Source organism: Anser anser (assembly GCF_964211835.1).
Source record: "Anser anser genome assembly, chromosome: 9".
In the NCBI taxonomy this organism is placed as follows: Eukaryota; Metazoa; Chordata; class Aves; order Anseriformes; family Anatidae; genus Anser; species Anser anser.
Window position 1 is genome coordinate 10920142 of NC_139729.1, and position 18915 is coordinate 10939056.

The 18915-nt window shown below is 41.0% G+C and overlaps 1 protein-coding gene and 1 long non-coding RNA gene across 2 annotated transcripts in view; one reads left to right on the top strand and one right to left on the bottom strand.

Annotated features, from left to right (window-relative positions):
• Window positions 1-9960, top strand: part of LOC310904517 — a 60136-nt gene extending 50176 nt beyond the window's left edge. The window contains exon 6 of the long non-coding RNA XR_014588408.1: window positions 6416-9960. This is a non-coding gene — a long non-coding RNA (uncharacterized lncRNA). The remainder of the gene's footprint in view (window positions 1-6415) is intronic.
• Window positions 9961-9987: 27 nt separating this feature from the next.
• LOC310904514 (uncharacterized protein) overlaps window positions 9988-18915 on the bottom strand; it is a gene marked incomplete at its 5' end in the record, with an annotated part of 28201 nt that continues 19273 nt past the window's right edge. The window contains one exon of the mRNA XM_083849367.1: window positions 9988-17676. The remainder of the gene's footprint in view (window positions 17677-18915) is intronic.

The window sequence follows — 18915 nt, forward strand, 5'->3', positions numbered from 1 at the left end:
GTCTATCATGAATTATTTGTCTATTGTTATGAATTTCTGTTGTGAAATCACATTAGACACTTGGCATGTTACCATCTCTCTTCTGCTTGGCATTCTTTGTGCTGATTCACACATACCATTTGTCTTTCTGTTTCTGGACTGTTTCTGGTAGCTTTCTTGGCCCTTCCTTTGTGCAAGCTGGCTTTTGCAATTGGTCTTGTATTCATTCATATTCAAAATTAGTTTGAGCGTAGCAGTTAAGAGTAGAACATCAGGGTCCAGGAAATGCTACCTTTTTCCCCTAGGAAACAGAAAGGACTGCCTAAGTCCTTATTGTTGCGATCTAGCTCATGGGAATTAAAGTGAGTTTACTGAAGGATCCTCACTGACTGCACTGCACTCTAGATGAAGCCTATGGTACTGTAAGTGAAAGCTTCCTGTAGCTGCACATCTCATAGTCTGCAAAGTCTGCACTTACCTTGCCACAAAATGCCTGTTTGTAGCACCGAACAGCTATGGCAATATCCCCAACAATACTGCATTTTGTTGTGTCACAAAGATAAAAGTATTTTGTTGTGAGCAATGAAACTTTAAATTCCTTTTGTGAAATCTTTAGAGGGCCCAACTGCATGTGTTTTTATGATGTCTTACTCTACTGGCTTAGTACCAGGAAATTCATGAGAGGCCCTAGAGTGGAGGACATTATTCTCTCCAGAAACAGAGGAAGTGCTTGGTATGCTGACTGCAGATCTACTAATGACAAAGCCTCACTGTTTTCCAAAGGCTATCCTTCACCTAAATTGTTGCATTTCTTGCAAAGCTGTGGGAAAAATCTTGAGATCACTTTAAAAAGTTCAAAGCTCCAGACACTGAATTTATTTGCCTGTTCTGCATATGCAAAACATCAGTTTTCTTCAGAACTACAAATGCTGGAAATGCATGCAAAATAAAATGTAATCCAATTATGCCTAAGGTCTTGATATCAAGGAATACCTTCCAAACACTTCAAGACTCATTGTAGGACTGGGAGGTAATAATGGTAAACTATTTTTTTCCTATCTCTATAACCATAAAAAGCCTACAAGCAGTGAAAATACTGGAACAGAGACAGAGGAAGGGCTGTGTAGGGACTCATGCTTTCACTGAGGATGCTCCTGATTTGTCAGGCATGGGGTAACCACATATGAGCAGCTATAGCTATGATGAGATTCTGAGTAACATGGTCTTTCTCTGCTGTATAAGATTAAAAGCAATCAAAATAACTTTTAAATCATTTACTAAATTGTGAATAGATCGAGACTATTTCTTACAGCATTCAGTATGATCACTAATCCATTATTTTTGGCTACTTTACGGGAAGAGTTAGTACATGCTGGATCCAGTGCATGTTGAAGCATGAGTGCCAACACAGAATACGTGAAGGTACTGGTGTACCACGTACACCAGTGGGGTACTGGTACTGGGTACTGGTACAAGTGTAATTTAAACCACACACGCTAGGTATTGCATTTTCTTAACAGTCATGTTATCCTGCAAAACCAAAAAACTATTTTATCTAGAAGGAAGCCTGGAAAGAGCTTGTAGAGCCCAAAGCACAGGTATAAATCAAGGTCTTTGCAGAAACACAAAAGGGAAGGTAAAATTTTGTAATGTGTTTTAAGAGCACTTGAGCATAATTCAACTCTTCTATGTAATCCCTTTTAATGTGACTCTGAAATTGCTGAACTAGAATACAGCTGTTTTATGCTGTGTTTTTTAGGCTACTAAATCCCCATTTTCAAGAGGATTAGAACTTGCTTATGTTCTAGGCCGGTGACCGTGGTTTTCAGGGAGGTTAGCCTTCAAGCTTTGATTGCATGGCTGCTGGATGTGCTAAATAGTTTTCAATACAAAATACATTCTTGAATTTATTGCTAACAAAGCTGTCCTGCTAATTACCTTGCAGGTAACTTTAGCTTTCTTACCAATGCTTTTTTGAACAAATCAAGAACAAACTTTCAGAAAAACATGGTGAACAAAGTCCTCTGTGACTGCACCTTGGACAAAGAAATTCATATAAACTGTGCTAGAAATATACATTGAGCATCTTCAGTTTGTTGAAGTAATTAAGAAAAATCACCTTCTCTAAGAAGTAATGAGTTAGATCACATGGACTAAAAGCACATAAAACATGCTTTGGGTAATTGTGAGCTCCTCCTGAAAAATGGTCTGGAGTACTCCTTGTACCTTTCTCAAAATGCTCTCCAGGGTAGGAAACATAACTTGAATTATACAAGTACACATACCGTCAGTGAATGTTTTGCTACAACATAGGGTTTGAGCTTTCCTATAAAAAATAATTTTGTATTTCTGTCCACGCTCCTGATATCTCTGGTAAGTTTCTAACTTATTCTGTCATGTTTTTTCAGTCTTACTCTGTCCAATTACCAAGAACTTGGCACTGCCATAATAATCAGTTCTTTTAGAGCTCTGGTGACTGGCCTGGCAGACACACTTGAGTTATATGAAGAAATAAATCCTTTATTTTGTAAGCAGGGGTAGAAACTGACAGTACACACCTCACCACCTCAGAGTAGTGTTCTTGTTGATAAAATCTCTCTCAAATCGACTTCAATAACTGACAGAAAAAGCTTTATTTTTCATTTCACAAGAGTCTATACACTTTCATTTTTAAATGAAAGCTTATCTGTTAATTGGTTTGACCCCTGATTCACCTGTTTATAAAAGGAGTCCATTGCTTTGCCCAGTCTGAAGGCTAAACGGTAACGGTAGCTCTCACCTAGGACTATGACTGAAATTGCTTTTATTCCTTGGCAACACGCCGTTACGTTTATTGTGAAACCCCTGCAATACCATAAATAAAGAGATTTTTAATCCTCATAAATCAGAGTGCCTTTATTTGATATTTAAGGGCAAGTCAAGGATATTAAAGTATCACTGAAGATAGCAATAAAAAGAAACGTCTCTTCTTGATAATCCATTTAAAGACTTTCAGAAGGAATTGATAATTATCCTGGCATTATAATAGCTTAATTTCTGCAGGCTTTGCATCTCTTTAGTTTGCATTACTTTTGCATCTATGACTTTTAAGGTATTATTTTTAGGTTAATTTTTACAAGATTTCAAATTCTCATACTTGAAGACAAGTCTCTACAAGTCTAAATGAGGTTGCACTTCCCAAGGGGAGGCTTGTTAGAAAAGAACGTGTGGTGCTAACTTAACCAGAATATTCAGTTGATCTGCATCTTGCAGAAACCTCTAGAATCTGTCATGCACAGAATTCACTCTTTCCAGTTCGTGAGAATGATACATGAGAGAATTAACCCTTCAGTGACAGACCTTCTCGAAAGAGGAAAGGATTTATTCTGGCTGTGATGGCAGTACAACAAAGGTAGTAAATCTGCAAGAGTAGACATTGGATACAATAAAGGGTCGGTGTCTTGCAACACTGGATTGTGACAGCTTTTATAAAAAGAAGGGAGCAGGTGTGTATGCACGTGTGAGGGTGCATAGGTTCATGAAATGGAATCAATAAAAATTGTGTTAGTTGGCCTGGAAACAAGGAACCTAAACTTTTTTCATTCTTCATTGTCCTGTAGAAGTCTGACATTTTTGAGAAAGTATATGCCTATTTCATGCAGGGGTAAACAGTGACATTCATTTTATCTTATCCAAGTCAGAACTAGAGACTAACATAGCTGGAGGTTTGTGTGCAGTCACAGGAAACTGTGTGCATTATCAATGTTTCTGGAAAGTCTGGGGGAAATCAGTTGAGATGGTGGGCCTGATAGTTTTATATATCTTTTCAGATTAAATGTAAGTTCATTTGACCTTTGGTAAAGCTGAAAGTTCTTGAGACCCCAGCTACTTTTTTTCAGAGTGGTTGGAAAGATCCAACTACTAAAGTATTTTTGTCCTCTTATATAGAGTGGGTCTGTAGTCTTCTACATCTGCTGGGAATGGTTAATCTAGATAATTGACAAACGAAGCAAGCCTCTCTCTGACACTTGTGCAAATTACTTCTGGAAAATCTTGCCCATTAGAAGTCAGTCCTAGCAGTCAACTGTGTTTGGAACGTGTTGTGCAAAATGATATAAAAACAATAGGGCTGGCCCTACAGAGCAGTAATAGGTTTCACAGGCTTAAGATTAGCACATCCCTTTCCTTTGAGTGACGTACTGTCTGCAGCCATCATGACTTCTCTCCTCGTGAGTTTTTCAAAAGGAAAGTGCAATGTATTATGGACTGCTACTCTAAGGCTCTGAAAATAATACTTCATTTTCTTTTCAAGACCTTGGGAAAGAATTCTTACATTTCTGGGTGTCTTAGTTTCCCAAGAAAACTATTTTTGAGGTAGGTTCTGATATATCAGAAACTGCTGAAAGCTGGGAGGAAAATACCACAGCAGGGAAACACTGCTTTCTACCTGTGCTATACCTTAAGTGTCCAGTGTTGGACAGTGCTCATGATAGGAAGTGAAGAGGCATCTGTTTCTGTGCCCAGCTAGTGTGCATCAGCTATCAAATATAATCTTGACTTTTCTGCACTTGTACCATTTAAAAATTTATTCAAATTAGGCGGGTAGATGCTTAAAGAGCAGTATAGAAAAGCTTTTCTTCTGCTGTACTGAATAGCAAATATTCTTCAGTGCATGGAATAAACTTACAATACTGTAAGGAAGTATGATTGCTACAAAATAGCAACTTTCCAGATCCTAATGTCACTTATAGGCCTCTTAATATCTCTGTTTAATCACCTTCTGCCAGAGTTGATGTAAGAAGAGCAAGTTTCCCATGAACAAATATGATTAGTGAGGAATTTGGAAGTGACTGGGCATGCAAAAGACGCTTCTGAGTTCTTCCATACTTGTGTCTTATTATCAGAGGACAAGAATGAACTGAGAGATTAACTCCCAAGTTGTCCAAGCATGTACTGAACCCCAAAGCAGGTGGAAGGCTGGACAAGTGACCCTTCCCAGCCTTGTAGCTAAGGATGTATGGGCACAAGCAAGTGCGCGGAAGAGGCGGGTGCCAGTAGGCTTTCAGGTGGAGTTCAGGGTGCTAGCAGAACCCTCAGACTGTGCTGTGGTACATGAAGTAAATCAGGGTGACGTCTGCTGCCAGTGTGAGGCAGCCCTAGCAGCAGCGTATCTCTGGGGCCGTCAGTCAGGCTGGCCAGTACAGGAATACAGCAGTCCCATTCCAGTCTCCCAGTGAAGCAAGCAAGCAGCGCAACACACTGCGGAATAGGTAAGAGTCAGGGAGACGCCAGGGTGAACGCCCAAAGCGCAGCAGGTGAGCAGAAGGCCTCACCCCGCGGTGGAGATGCACGCTTACTGCGCTCCGTGCCGGGGCTGACCGACACCCAGCTCTCTGCCCCGTGCTTCCCTAGGGGCTCGGGCGGAGGCAGGCCCTGCGGGGCGGCTGGCAGGATCTGCTGCGGGCAGCCGGAGCGGGGCTTAGGCCTGCGGCCTCGCCGCCAGCCTGGGGCTCCGGCAGCTCCCAGCCCCCCGGCCGCCCGGAGCAGCAGCCGCCGGGCTGCCCGCGGCGGGGCCGGGCCGGGGCTCGCCGCTGCCACCTCTCGGCGAGCTGCGGGCAGCGCTCCCCGCTCCGCCCCGCGCCGGAGCCCTGCGGCTCGCAGCCGGCGGCAGCGCCGTGCTGGGAGCCTCGGGAGGGGCTGGGAGTGGGGACATCAGTCCTGTTATCCCGGCCGGAGGCGGTAACCGACAGAGCTGCTGTGATGCGGCTGAAGCCAGCGGGAACTCAGGCTCGTTCCCGCTATCTTATCAAGTTACCCTGCCCTAACGCCGCTCGAAGTGTGATCTTCACTCATCCTCGTAGTTTTAGCCAAGTGTAACAACAAAGGAGCTGATGGAGTGAGAAAGAGGACAGAGGCTGCAGCCTGGAGCCAGAGCTGCCGCTTGGTGCCCCAGGCAGAGGGGCGCTCGGCTCCCGGCTCAGTGTCGGCAGCGGGGCCTGAGGAGAGCGCGGGGCAGGCACGGGGGCACGCTGCAAGTTGTGTCCCTACCAGCGTGTCTGCGAGCACGGGAGGAAACAAAGGCGTTTTCCAAGGGTATTGCAAGCATATAAAGGATTATATAAACATGCAATATGAACATTTTATCATATTCACCCAGATTACCCAATTAATATCAAGTGTTTCTTTTTAAACTTGTTTATTTAGACACTCAGATGCTGAACTAGCAGCAGAGGCATGCAGTGTTACTGTAAGTACTGAAGGAGTGTATTAACTTTCCTATGTTTTGGGGAATGAAGCCCAAATCACTTCTCTCCTTCCTCCCCTCAGTAGAGTTCCGAGAGGTTTGAGTCCTCTGTACTGCTAACATTGAAGAAAATGGTTGTATTAGAAAGAGGAGGCTTGTGTTTTAACTTTAGGAGGAAAACTGTTTTTGCAATCTAACTACTTTTCAAAACAGGGGCAGGTGGATGAAGAGAAATGGAAAACAAAAGCAACAGCAAAGAACCACTGTGAGAAAGAGGGTAAGAGGAAGGAATGACGGGTGTCAAACAGCACGAGAACCGTAAAATAAAATGTGGGGGAGTCTAACAGTAGTGGAACCAGAAACAGATATGGACAGAGATAGTAGGTGGGAGAAAGTTTTATTTATTTAAAGTTTGAGTTTTATCTTAGCAGTGAGAAACAGCTCATTGTACCCCTAAAAAGCATATCTGTGAGTTTTAACATACTAGAATGCACATTTTGCTTCCCATGTGGAATTACTTTGGGCTACTTGTTGCTGAAATGTTTCTGGGCACAAACATGATTTGATAAGTATAACTAAAAGTTCTTTGTAAACTTAATCATGTATTCTGTGACATGATAGTTTTAAATCTCAATTATGCTAGACACTTGCACCAAAGTACTCTTTCCAAAGTCCTTCTGTTATGTTTTTGATGCTCTCAGCACCGAACTGGATGTGGAAATTGTGGGAACTGTAACAACTGTGATGAAATGCAGGAATCTGAAAACGGGGAAGCGGCAATGGACTCTGGGGAATTAAAGCATCTTTCTTGCACATTCTTCTGCTAAGGGAGGTGAGCAGAGAAGCAGAGAAAACCAGCTGAAATAAATAGAAGTTTTCCCCAATATGTTGGTTCTCATTGTGCTTCTGTGAATTGAAGACTCTTCGAAGTTATTAGTTTAGTTCAGCAGTGTAGTGCTTGCCTAGTGCCAGAGAGAGCACTAACCCTGTTTTTGGCAGATCTGCAGAATGGGAGCTGCTAATGCATGGCATGTATGGACCATTCTGAGGATACTCACATCCTAAATTCATCAGTAAACAGAATGGTAGCTCAGTCCAAACCTCTCAGTAAAAGTAATGAATGACTGAGACCCTAGGAAAGATAATATAATCTGGAATGGCTGGCACGTCTGCTCAGTAATGTGGAACCGTCAAACCAAGTGACCTGCATTTCTTGTATAAAGGCCTGAGCTTTTTGGAAGCTCAAGTACCTATGTCCTGACAATGGTTTTCTTAAGGTGTAGAATCATTGAGTAGTCTTGGTGCTCTTCCATAACAACTGAACAGTTTTAATTGAGTATGATCACTCTGAAATTTTCAGAATAAAATAGGACAGCTGATGTTATCTGGGAAACTCAGGTAGCTGTAATGGTGCAAAGAGTACAGACGAAGACCTTGTCCATATTTTGAGAATATAGTTTAAGATTACCCCAAAACATGTTTTAGCAAGGCGATTCCAAGGTGGAAGAAAGTCAGTAGTGTGAAAAGTGAACTAAATTATGATTTACTGTCTTTTTCTTGCTGTACTTGATCGCTGAGGGTAGAGCTGAGGTTTTTGATGGCACGTGGAGCCTGGCTTTGCATCTGAAATTCATATTTTGCTCAGCTAGTAATTACATTTAAAACCAAGCTCTACAGGCATTTTCTTCTTTTCTCTGGGGGAGAAACTGTTGTATCAGAAAATCTTCCAAACATGTTATAATTATATTTTCTTACTCAGTAAAGCTTTCAGTTCTAACTGGATCATACTCTTATTATATGTTTAAAAAAAAAAAATATATCTTCTGACCATTAGCATTTAGTCCTGAAATTAGACTGAACATTTTAGTTCATTCAGAGACTCCCAGATTCAGTGCTTGAATTATAATGAATCATCCCTATGAGGAAATATCATCCTTAGGATGTGCCATTATAGTGTGCTGCAATGCCACAAAGAACCTTAAGGATGTGATTAGTACAACCGGGTTTGCTGATAACAGGGCTTGATCAAATCCTGCTAGTTGCAGTCATTCTCTTCCCACCTTCTTCATTCCTTGGGATATTGTCTTCAAATTTAGTTTTGTTTGTAGCAAAGCGTAGCCTATATATGAAAAATGCAAAGATTTTCTCCCCTACCAGTTATAACTTTCTCTCATTTTTTCTGACTTTCTCTTTCCTTCACATTTCTTTTTGTTGCCTTTCCTTTCTTGTCAGCACATAAAATTCCTCCTTTGACTCAGTGAAGGGATGCTGTGTGGGAACACCCCTGCCAGGAGACCACTATACAACATGCTTCGGGTCAGCCTGCCTTTTAAGCTTCAGGCAGGTGTTTTCAAAATCAATTGGAAAATTGTTTCCAAGAAAGAGGCACTGTGCTTGTAGAAATGTAGTGGTAGGTATAATTCAATAGCTCAGACCTTCAGTTCAGCTGAGAGTCAGTGGCTGCAGTAATGGACTTACAAATGGAGATGAGATTTGCGATGATTTATTGGTTGAAGAAGAGGAAGTGAAATAAAGGAAAGGTTGGCGAGAGCCCCAGGAAATACTCTGTGTAGTATAAAATGGGTGCAGTTAGAACTGTATTTTTATTGTCTTGCAGAAAATAAACCTCTTCCAATATGTTCAGCCATTCTTTCTTGGGAGTAAGTTAAAAGTTTTACCAGGAGGCATTGTGCCCCACCTGATTTCAGTACAGTCATATTTTTTGCAGTTTTCACCCCTTACTGCATCTGCTCACTCTCAGCATGAGAAATTCAAGTTGGGCACAAGCCTTCTGTCAGCATATTTCCAGTATACCAGAAAGTGTTGCATAAATTAATAACTTAAATTGCCAGCTTGCTTTAAAAAAATAACATTTTTCTCCCTGATTTGCCGTACACTAGCAAGAAGAGCAGTTGTGCTTGACTCCTGGTCCTACCTGTTGAAGTTGGCATCTGTTTCTTTTCTTAATATCCTGAGAGTGCCTCCAGATCAGCATCCTTGTACAGTTTTTTCCCTTTTCCTTATTTTAGCTGCTGTGTAGTTTTACTCTACCCTTGCTAGAATGCCAATTAAATTTGATACATTTTGTACTAGAGCACAGGCATGAACAAGTGTAGCAGCTGAGATTCCTCCAGGGAACAGCACTTGATTGTGTATAGGAAGGGGGAGCTTTCCACAGCCATTCAACTCCGACTGCAAAGGACAGCAAGCTGCCGAGACTTAGGGCCAAGCAATCCTTCTGTCAGATGTAGAGCTGTCAGAAAATGATTGACTGGTTTGACTGCCACCAGCTACTTCAGCCTTTCCAGCAATAGGGCTCCATCTTCTTATTTATTTATTTATTTATTTTGACACTTTGTAATTCCCATGATGGTCAAAGTACCAGCCAAGGACAGAAACCAGAATGGGCAGAATACGTATGTCTTGGCTTTATTTTGGGCTGTTCTCATCCTTTTAAAATAACAAAGTCTTCTCTGAGGAGGACGTAGTCAGCTCAAAAGGATTTAGAGCCTGAACCAAATGAGAGAAACTGAGGCAAAAGTACTGGCAGGCTGTGTTAGTGGAGAAAAATCAAGATGCATCTGATCTTCCACAGGCTGCTACTGTTGCCCATGTCTTGAACAAAGAAGAGGTATCAATGAACACTGTTATTTTTGGAGGAGCATAGCTTGAAGTCCCTTTCTTTTTCTCCATTCTGTTTAATCAACACCTGAGGAAACGCTGCTGATGACTTGCTTCCCTTTCCTTGTGAATTAGGATCTGCAGAATTTCTTTTCCTTAGTGAGGTAGAAGAAATAACAGAAAATGCTAAATAGAATTATGAACCCTAGCTACTTAAAAAAACAGTAAGTAAGACATGAAAGGTATAGGAAAGGTCTGAAGAAAAAGACCCATTTGCCCCACTGTACCAGTTCCACTGCAGAGTTCTCTTCTATCCCCACCCAGCATTCAATGTCTGTTTTGTGAAGCTATTATATATGCAGTGTTCGGGTTGCTTTGCTCTCAAGTTTCCAGTATCTACTGCTCCATGATAGATACAGTATCTCCCTCAGAAGAGCTCTCCAGACTTGCTGTGAAGTCTCATTCTATTCTGGTGAATGGAACAGGACTTCAATGAGCATTTTACAAAAGTCCATCTTCTCTTGATTCTTAAATACTTAGTTTGTAATGCACTTCCCCATGCTCATATGGAAATCCAGAATATTCCTGTGATGGCATGAAAGACTGGATTATTTGTCTGCTGAGTAGACTGCTGAAGTGCATAGTACCAGTAATATATAATACAATACTTATGGCCATGTTAGAGCTGCCACGATGTTGCTCTCAGTGAGCAAGCATAGAGCCTTCACACAGCCTTTGTGTTGTCTATAACTAGTGGCCGGTGGTACATTCTCCTGTTCTTATTTTGAAGGGATTTGAGATTTCCTCAGCTTTGATTAGCTGATAAGTTTAAACTCATGTAGGTGGTGCAGAGCTGTGCAGGTGCAGGAGATAAGGCTTGTTAAGGAGTGTATACATCATGAATGTAGCGTCACAGGAAAGACACCCTTCTGTCTCCTTGCTTACTTCACCTCATTCTTTTTATCCTTTATTTTTTCTTCATCTTGTGTTACTGAAGCAATAAGATGGGTGAGGCCAAGCCTTAGCATCCTTAGAGGACTGCTGAAGTAAACATCTTTAAAATGACTAAATGGATTGCTTCTTTGAAGTGGTACAATAGTTTCAGCAAAGCTGCATAAACATACTAAGAAATAATTCAACTCAAATTCCCTGGCAGACAAGAAAGAAGGAAATATGAAGTAGTTCAGCTTCCTTTGTCTGCACATACTTTTTGACCAGGTATGAAGACTAGGTTGGCTCTCACTGTACGTACTGTCATATGGATTTACTGCTAATGTGCTTCTTCCCTTCCCTCAACAGTGGGATAGGACATTTGCAAGAATTTCATGTTGAGGTAATAGGAATCTTTTCAAATCATTGTAAGGATTAAAAACAAACAAACAAACAAACAAACAAAAACTCTTGTAAGCTTATAACTCCACTCTGAGGTCACTTGTATGAGAACTGGCATGACATTGATTCCTAACAAATTCAGTCGCTGGGTTAGAGGTGGGCCAAGGCAAAAGTGAATGGTGCTCTCCTGTTATTTGTACTGTGTATGAATCTGCCAGTGGTTTCAAATCAGAGCAGTTGCTAAATTTACTGTGAAATGCACTGAGCCATCATATCTAAGAGGTTTTTCATGGCTAATTGCAGCATTCCCCTGTGCAATGTCTACCTTAGCCTCTAAGACCTGGGATTGCAAGCCTATGTGTGGAGCTGAGCTAGGCACTCCGTGGTCTGTGCTATAAGAATTCTGTGAAGGAGGTGGATGCTCTTTAGTTTTTTACTGCTAAAGCCATTAGCAGTATGGAAGGGTTTGTTTTTGTTGTTTAGCTGCCAAACTGGTAGCCAAGAGAGGTCAAAGGATGCTAAGTTTGCGAATATCTTTAGCCACACATCCATCATTAGCCTTTTAAATTGAATTACTCTTTTTTTTATTAAAAAAACTCTCGTAAATCTACCTCTTCCATTCAGAAGTTGTTTCACTCTTGCATTGAGGCTGAACAGCTGGCAGAAAAACTACTATTTGCAGAGATGGAAAGGATGATTTTGCATAGGAAAAGTGTGTGGGGCACAGTGTAGTCACTTCACTGCTGATACATTTGCTGGCTGTAAAGATTCTCCCTGCAGTGGAAGGAATTTCTGTCAGCAGACCTCTCAAATACCACCATTGCCATCGTGGAGGGACCTCTCCCATGTTTTCAGTGATTTGAAAATGGAAGGGATATGTTGTAAGTGTAGAGGGGTACCTTCCAGCACAGCCTCTTCCAGTTTGATGCTTCCTGGGCAGCATTCAGCTGTTGTAGTATTTTCAGTTCCCTCCTACATCCAGATTTTGCAAACAACATGTAGTAGGTGAAAGATAAGGCTGACTGGTCATATTTGATATGCAGTGTCACAGACTAAGGAAAAATACTGCCAGGGTGGGCCGTGCACATATGTGGCGAATGACAGTTGGCAATTTGTGTCCTAGATTTACACGTCTGTCTTAAGCATCCCTTGTTTGATAGTTCGAGGCTACAGGCGGAACTGGCACGTGAAGGGGCTGCTCAGATGCTTGAGATACTACCAGAAAAGCGTGAGGAGAGTAGATTTGGTTAAGTTCTCCTCAGAGCAAAATGTTAAGTTGCAAGCAAGTTGTGTTGTGCTTTACTTGCTTTTCACCACCGGGAGGAGCTGGTAGAATAGGTTCCCCAAATGCCCCAGGTGACTGCATTCCGGACTTTTTTTAAACTTGGTAGAAGCAGAGATGTCTGTGAACTGTGTGGGGGTTGTGTGTGATATCCTGTGGGGTTCAGGATAAACAGCAGTTTGCTGCCTGTATGTTTGCCACCTGCACTGCTGTCTTGGTACAGAGAAGGCAGATGTTCCTTTCAGCTCAAGGTCATGCTTTTAAATAGCATATTGCATTGCATAGGTGCAGTAGAACAGCCAGAAACCAATCTACACAGGGTGATTTGTAAATATCAGACGTGTCAAACCTATCCAAAAGCCAAATTCAGCCTTCAGCCAAGAGTATGTATGCACAGGCCTCTAGGTGGTTCAGATACTTCAGATACTCTTCTTGCTTAAGCTAGCAGGCCCCATCGCTCACTCTACAGCGTGACCAAAGTACTTCTATGAGTGGCCAAGCATGTTGTGGGAGAAGACAGCTGGAATTTTCACACTTTTTCTGAAGTGTTATAGCTCTGCTGTCTTATGTTTCTTAGCTAAGATGAGAGTAGTGAAGAATTACTGACACACTTTAAAAGCCAAAGGTAATGTTGGAAGAGTGACGATATGGTGTCCTCTCTCAAGACAGCAGCTAAGAGATAAAAATTGGGATGTCTGTGACAGTATTAAATCAGTCCAGTCATTCTTTCAGAGAATGGGCAGGTGGGGTTGGAAGGGACCTCTGAAGATCATCTAGTCCAACCCCCCCGCAGAGCAGGATCACCCAGAGCACCTTGCGCAGGATGGCACCCAGGTGGGTTTCGAATATCTCCAGAGAAGGAGACTCCACATCCTCTCTGGGCAAGCTGTTGTAGTGCTCTGTCACCCTTCCAGTAAAGAAGTGCCCCTTCATATTGAACAGGAACCTCCTGTGCTTCAGTTTGTGCCTGTTGCCTCTCGTCCTGTCGCTGGGCCCAACTTTCTAACTCAGTATCTAACCAGACTTCATTTTTGTGCAATGTAGGTGAAATACATACATGCTATCTTTTATCTTGGTTCAGAGCATAGATGCAAACTATGTATAAACCTTCACAAGAACTCTTGGGGAAGATACGTTTTTTCAAAAGGTATCTGGGGATGGAGCAGTTCACTGTACTATAACGCAGTGTATCATGGAACAGGGCTATCTTGCACTGCAGGAAGAGAAATGGAAGAGTGTCAAGTGCATTTCCCTGAGCTAGAATTTGCTTCTGATATTACAGCATCCTATGATAACCTTGTGTAATTATAACATCCTCTGGTTACCTTCAATAACCACAAACAGCCACAGCGTTTCATAGCATGGAGGCGGCACATGTCTCTTGCTAAAACAAAAGACAGATCATCATACCAAAATACCAATACCATTTCCTGTAAGCTTCATCAGGTTCTTGAGCACCTTGCTGTTGCCCGTGGCTGTTCACCCGCAAGGTTTTGGAACTGCACAGAGTAGCTACTGTCCAAGTATTAGCTATAGTAATCAGATTTATTCAAGTTTTATTAACCACTGCTACAACTTTGAAAGGCTGGGGCAGTTTATGAACCTCCACCTCTACTTAGATACTGAGAGAATAGTTGCAGAGATTGATTTCAAGAGACCACATAACCACACAGGCTAATAGGGTGTTTCAAAAATATTATTGCATATGATGAGCACCTATCAGGCTCTACAGCAAATACAAGAACTGACTGAGTGATGGAAGAGCATGTAACCAGTTTGAATATTTCCCTTTCAGATGTTGGATTTGGGACTTTGAGCTAATAACCTAGACTGCAGAGCATCCAAAGTCCCTGAAAGTCTTTAAGATAAGGAGGAGTAGAAGAATAGGTAGCTATGAAACATTTAGCTTCTTGGCTCCTCAGACGTTGCCTGCTGCCCATTGTCAATGTGCTGCAAGCTCAAAGCTGTTTGTCTCTTAACGTGAAATCCCACACTGGGGTTCACAAATGCTTCTTCCACATGTCTGTAGGGATCAGGCAGACATACCAGATTGCCATCAAAAACTGCTTTGGAGGGAGAGAGAATGAGCCCGAGTGCTTACTGTTGGTGTTCTGTACTTAACTATGGAAGGTAATTGCAGTATTAGGACAGAAGTAGATCTGCATATGTAGCTTACAGTTCAGTGGTCTGCCTATCCCAGAAAGCCTCAGAACTGAGCAGGGAGGTAATCTCACAGGCAGAAGGCCAGGCTGGACGAGGCTTTGAGCAACCTGGTCTAGTGGGAGGTGTCCCTGCCAACAGCAGGAATTTGGAACTAGGTGATCTTTAAGTTCCCTTCCCACCCAAACCATTCTATGGTTCTATGATATGAAGTACACTAAACAGATTAAAAGCTCAGATCATCCCCACAAATGCTACTGTAGAGGCTGTCATTGGAGAATAAAGGCTGCAGAACTAGGCCAAGATGAGTATACCATATTTGTTGAATTTTTGCAGTCCTAGTACTTTATGGAGTACCCTAAAGCAGCCCTTTCATGTGAAGCTCATCAGAGCCAAGTCTGAACCCTTTGGCAAAACAAAGGCATTTTCCCAAGGATAATGTAAGCAAAGTTGCAAACACCATACAGGAAATCCTGGACAACAGTCCTACAGTTTACTGCCCCTGTAAGGATTTGGGGTAATGACTTTCACATCTATTTCTATTAGCTGCAATGTCCTCTGTTTGTTTTTTGTTGCTAGTTTCTTTTTCCATAAATGTTGTATATTTCTGTTGCATGTGTGAAACTTGAATATATGGTATATATTTACAAACAGATATCAGTTGAGACTTCAATGCTCACAAGGACAAGAGTTACAGATAAACCAGAACAAATCTCAACTTTGGATATATTGAGAAGTTACTTGTAAATTGTTCACGTCTTAATTCCTCTCTAAGGATTTTTAGTAAATACAACCGAAGAAATGAGCTAAATTTATCAAAATTGCAGGACACATCTCATACAACCAAATATTTGAAAACATGGAGGTCAACTATTGGGGGAAAAACGCCTTATTCCTCCCTTACTGCTCTTAGATGCTTACGAAATGCTTCTGTATTCTGCTGTTGCTCTTACATCTCCCATAAATATCCAAAGAAGTGATGCTGTTCCTGTTCCCAATTCAAATTCTAACAGCAAACATTTGGTAGAGTTGTGTGTTCATACCAACACATCTGAGCATCACAAGTTGTGTCTTCAGTGAGGTCTTTATTGCAGAGATCAATAGTTACTGTTAAGCCTCTCCAGAAGTGGCTGAAGGTAGACAGTAGCAGACTTAGCAAGCTAAAAATTTTGGCAGGTCCACCTCAGTTTTCAGTACTGACTAAAATCCTTCCAGCCAACACTATTTCTTGCATTCTAGTAACTAGGATCAGAAGAGTGCAGTATGTATCCCAACTATTTTTCTATCTTAAACACGGGCAAAAAGAAATGTGACACCTTTCTGAGAGGTGAAACAGAAGGGTAAACAGCATTTAACAAGAATCAAAAAATATCCCCCAAACTGATTTTTTTTTTTCTGTTTTGCCTTTTGCCATCTCAGTGACATTTTTGCTAGAAGTAAATCCAAGAAAACCATGAGAACCATACTATAATGTGGCAGGACCTGCAGTATAATTGTTTGAAAAATGGTGTCTGTCTTCCTGAGTGCCTCTTACAGAAATAAAGAGTTAAAATATTGAAATGTTTGTCCCAATGCTTTTATGTTTACATCTTTACAATCACAACCTAAATTGGGTTTTCATTGCAGTTGAGGCACAAATGCCATGACAGATCTCCACATAGATTTAAAATCATTTGAGCAAGCTGTCATTAGTTAAAACAAAGGGATGTGCCATCTGCAGATTTTAAATTCAGACAACCTAAAAGGCCAAGGGACACATATCATGCCAACTTTTTGTCAGCACATTCTGATTCGTATTTTGTTGATTAGCGTTTTAGGTTACACATACACTTTAGATCTAGGTCTTTGTTAGAAAAAGGCAAGCCTTTTCTTTTTCTTTGTCTGCTTTATATTCTGTGTTTAGTGGAAGGAAGAATGAAATGTTTTTGTTTAGCTGGAGAATATTTTATTTACAGAACATATACTGCAGTACTACCAATATCATTAAATAGCAATTCATTATGTGACTGTGCTTTTTTCAGCAAAATAGCTTCCAGTTTTCTCTGTGATCAGTCAAAAATTTAAATCTTCAAGGTAACTGTCTAATGCACCTAAATGACAAAAATGTCGTTACTGTTTCCTGTCTCTCCTTTTTCCCACTGTGTTCCTCTCTCCCTAGTTTTCTGTGAGCTACCATCCAAAGTTATTTGCAGCAACCAAGAATGTTGTTGGCTTTTTTTGTTGGCATTCTTCATTTTTCAGGGCTGCATGCCCTGCAAGAATGGAAGAAGCGTTGGCCTAAGGAGTATTTGCTAATAGTTGTTTAGAGTACGGTAACTTCCAGAAATGTTGTCTTCTCTTATCCAAGCACACTCGTACATCTTGCATTCAACACTGGCTTGCTTCTCTTCCACATTAGAAAAGCAGTGATGAGGAAAATTGGTTGTATTATGAACTGTTCTTTGAGTTATTCTTGGTAACAGTGATCCAGAATGTGGTGTGGAGCGGTTTGATTTAGAAAATCAAAGAGGAAAAAAAAAAACAGTTCCAAATGTAGGGAGATGATCTAGGAAGCCTAAATCGGTACCTTTAGGAACAAGTTACATGGAGGCAGAGTGAGTAAATGCTAGTCAAAGGGGGTAAGGAAGTAATACCCTTGTCTATAACCAGAAGTTAAACCTTTGTCTTAAGAGCAGTTCAAGGTTGCAAAATGACAGTTACATGCTTAACTTTATATCGCTCACAAAACCTAGGAACATCAAAGTAAAGAAACAGCAAAGGAGATAACAAATTAATTTCCATGCAACAAATGTCTCCTTAATCAAGTAGGAAGACAGGTCTTTTGTCACAGCATAAGCATTAGTGGTACACAGACCTGTAACAAATAGTAATTTTAAAGTATTTTAAATCTAAAACTTGTTGCCAAACATGAAACCTGAGTCGTCTTCCTTCACGGCACCGGAGAATGTATGACATGTGGAGGCCATATTGTGGTTTACCACAGCTGAGCATGTGGATTCGTCTTTTCCAGGGAACTGGTTTGAAGTGTTAGCTATGCAAAACCTACTAGCTTTTCATAACAGCTGAAAGTTCTTATCACCTTATGGAGAAAATACAGAGTAAAAAGTTGATTTACGATGTGCAAGATAACTGATAAAACAAGTATTTAGATTTTAAATCCGTAAGATATAAGGTAATGTTTTTTTTCTTCCCATAATCCAGTTACAAAGTAATGGACTCTAAGATATTTAGATTCTTGTCTTCTGAAGAAGAGCCCTGATAGCTTGCCAATTAATTTTCATTTTGTTGTTGTTCTGTACTGAAGAGGTAGAACTATGGTACAGGCACTACCCGTCTCATTGGCCACCTAAATTTATCATTCAGTCCTTGACATCATTAGAACCAGAGTCTTCATTTTGCAAGACACCTCTCATAAAATGTCTGAATACTGACTGACAAAGGAAGGGAAAAGATTGAGAGCTAGCTGCAAGTAGTTCTTTCACATTGTAACCGGATTTCAGGTGCCTGTCTTTACCTCAGTTAGCAGCATTAGCTTAGCAGTTCAAATTAAAGGAAATAGTGGTAGGAAATGCCTAAACAACGGCAGCATGGTGCTTATGGCCTTGTGAAAAGTGGCAGCTGCAACATCATTTTGTCACAGTAGTTTGCCTGGTTTTCTGTCTGTTTTGAGGTATAATGTCAGAGTAAACCACCTATGCTATCTGTGTATCTATGCCATGTTTTTAAATGTCAGGCTGTTTCTTTATGCTATCTTACTGCCTCTGTTCCTGCCTTCCTTGCAATTTCAATTAACGTTTGAACATAAGAAATATTTTTGAAGACAAAAAGTTCCTACAAGTTTTGTGAAGTCTTTAGCTATATATCAGAAAGAAACAAACTTCTCACTCATGGGAAAGCTAGGTAGCTTGAATTCTGCCATTGTGAGATGCACATTCCTAAATAGAATATTAAATATTCTGATTTATACCATTATATACAGATATGTACACACATGTTCTTACCTATTCTGATATGCATATAGTAGTTTGATTTGCCCCTGGTATAGCTGGAATGTTGTATAGCTGCAGATAGGGGATGTGAAAGAGGTAGGCAGAAAGCTTTGGGAGCATGCTAAAAACATGGGAATTATGTGAAGCAGGGGGTGAATTCAGAAACAGAGTGTACAAATCTGTACAAAACCAAGCTTTGTTAGTTTTGCTGTTCACAAAACAACAACAACAACAACAAAAAGTGTTATTGGTCCAGATAAATCATTCATGTAGCATAGGAGTACATACAAACTGTGAGTGGAATAGCACTGAGCATTAGTTCCTGGTGA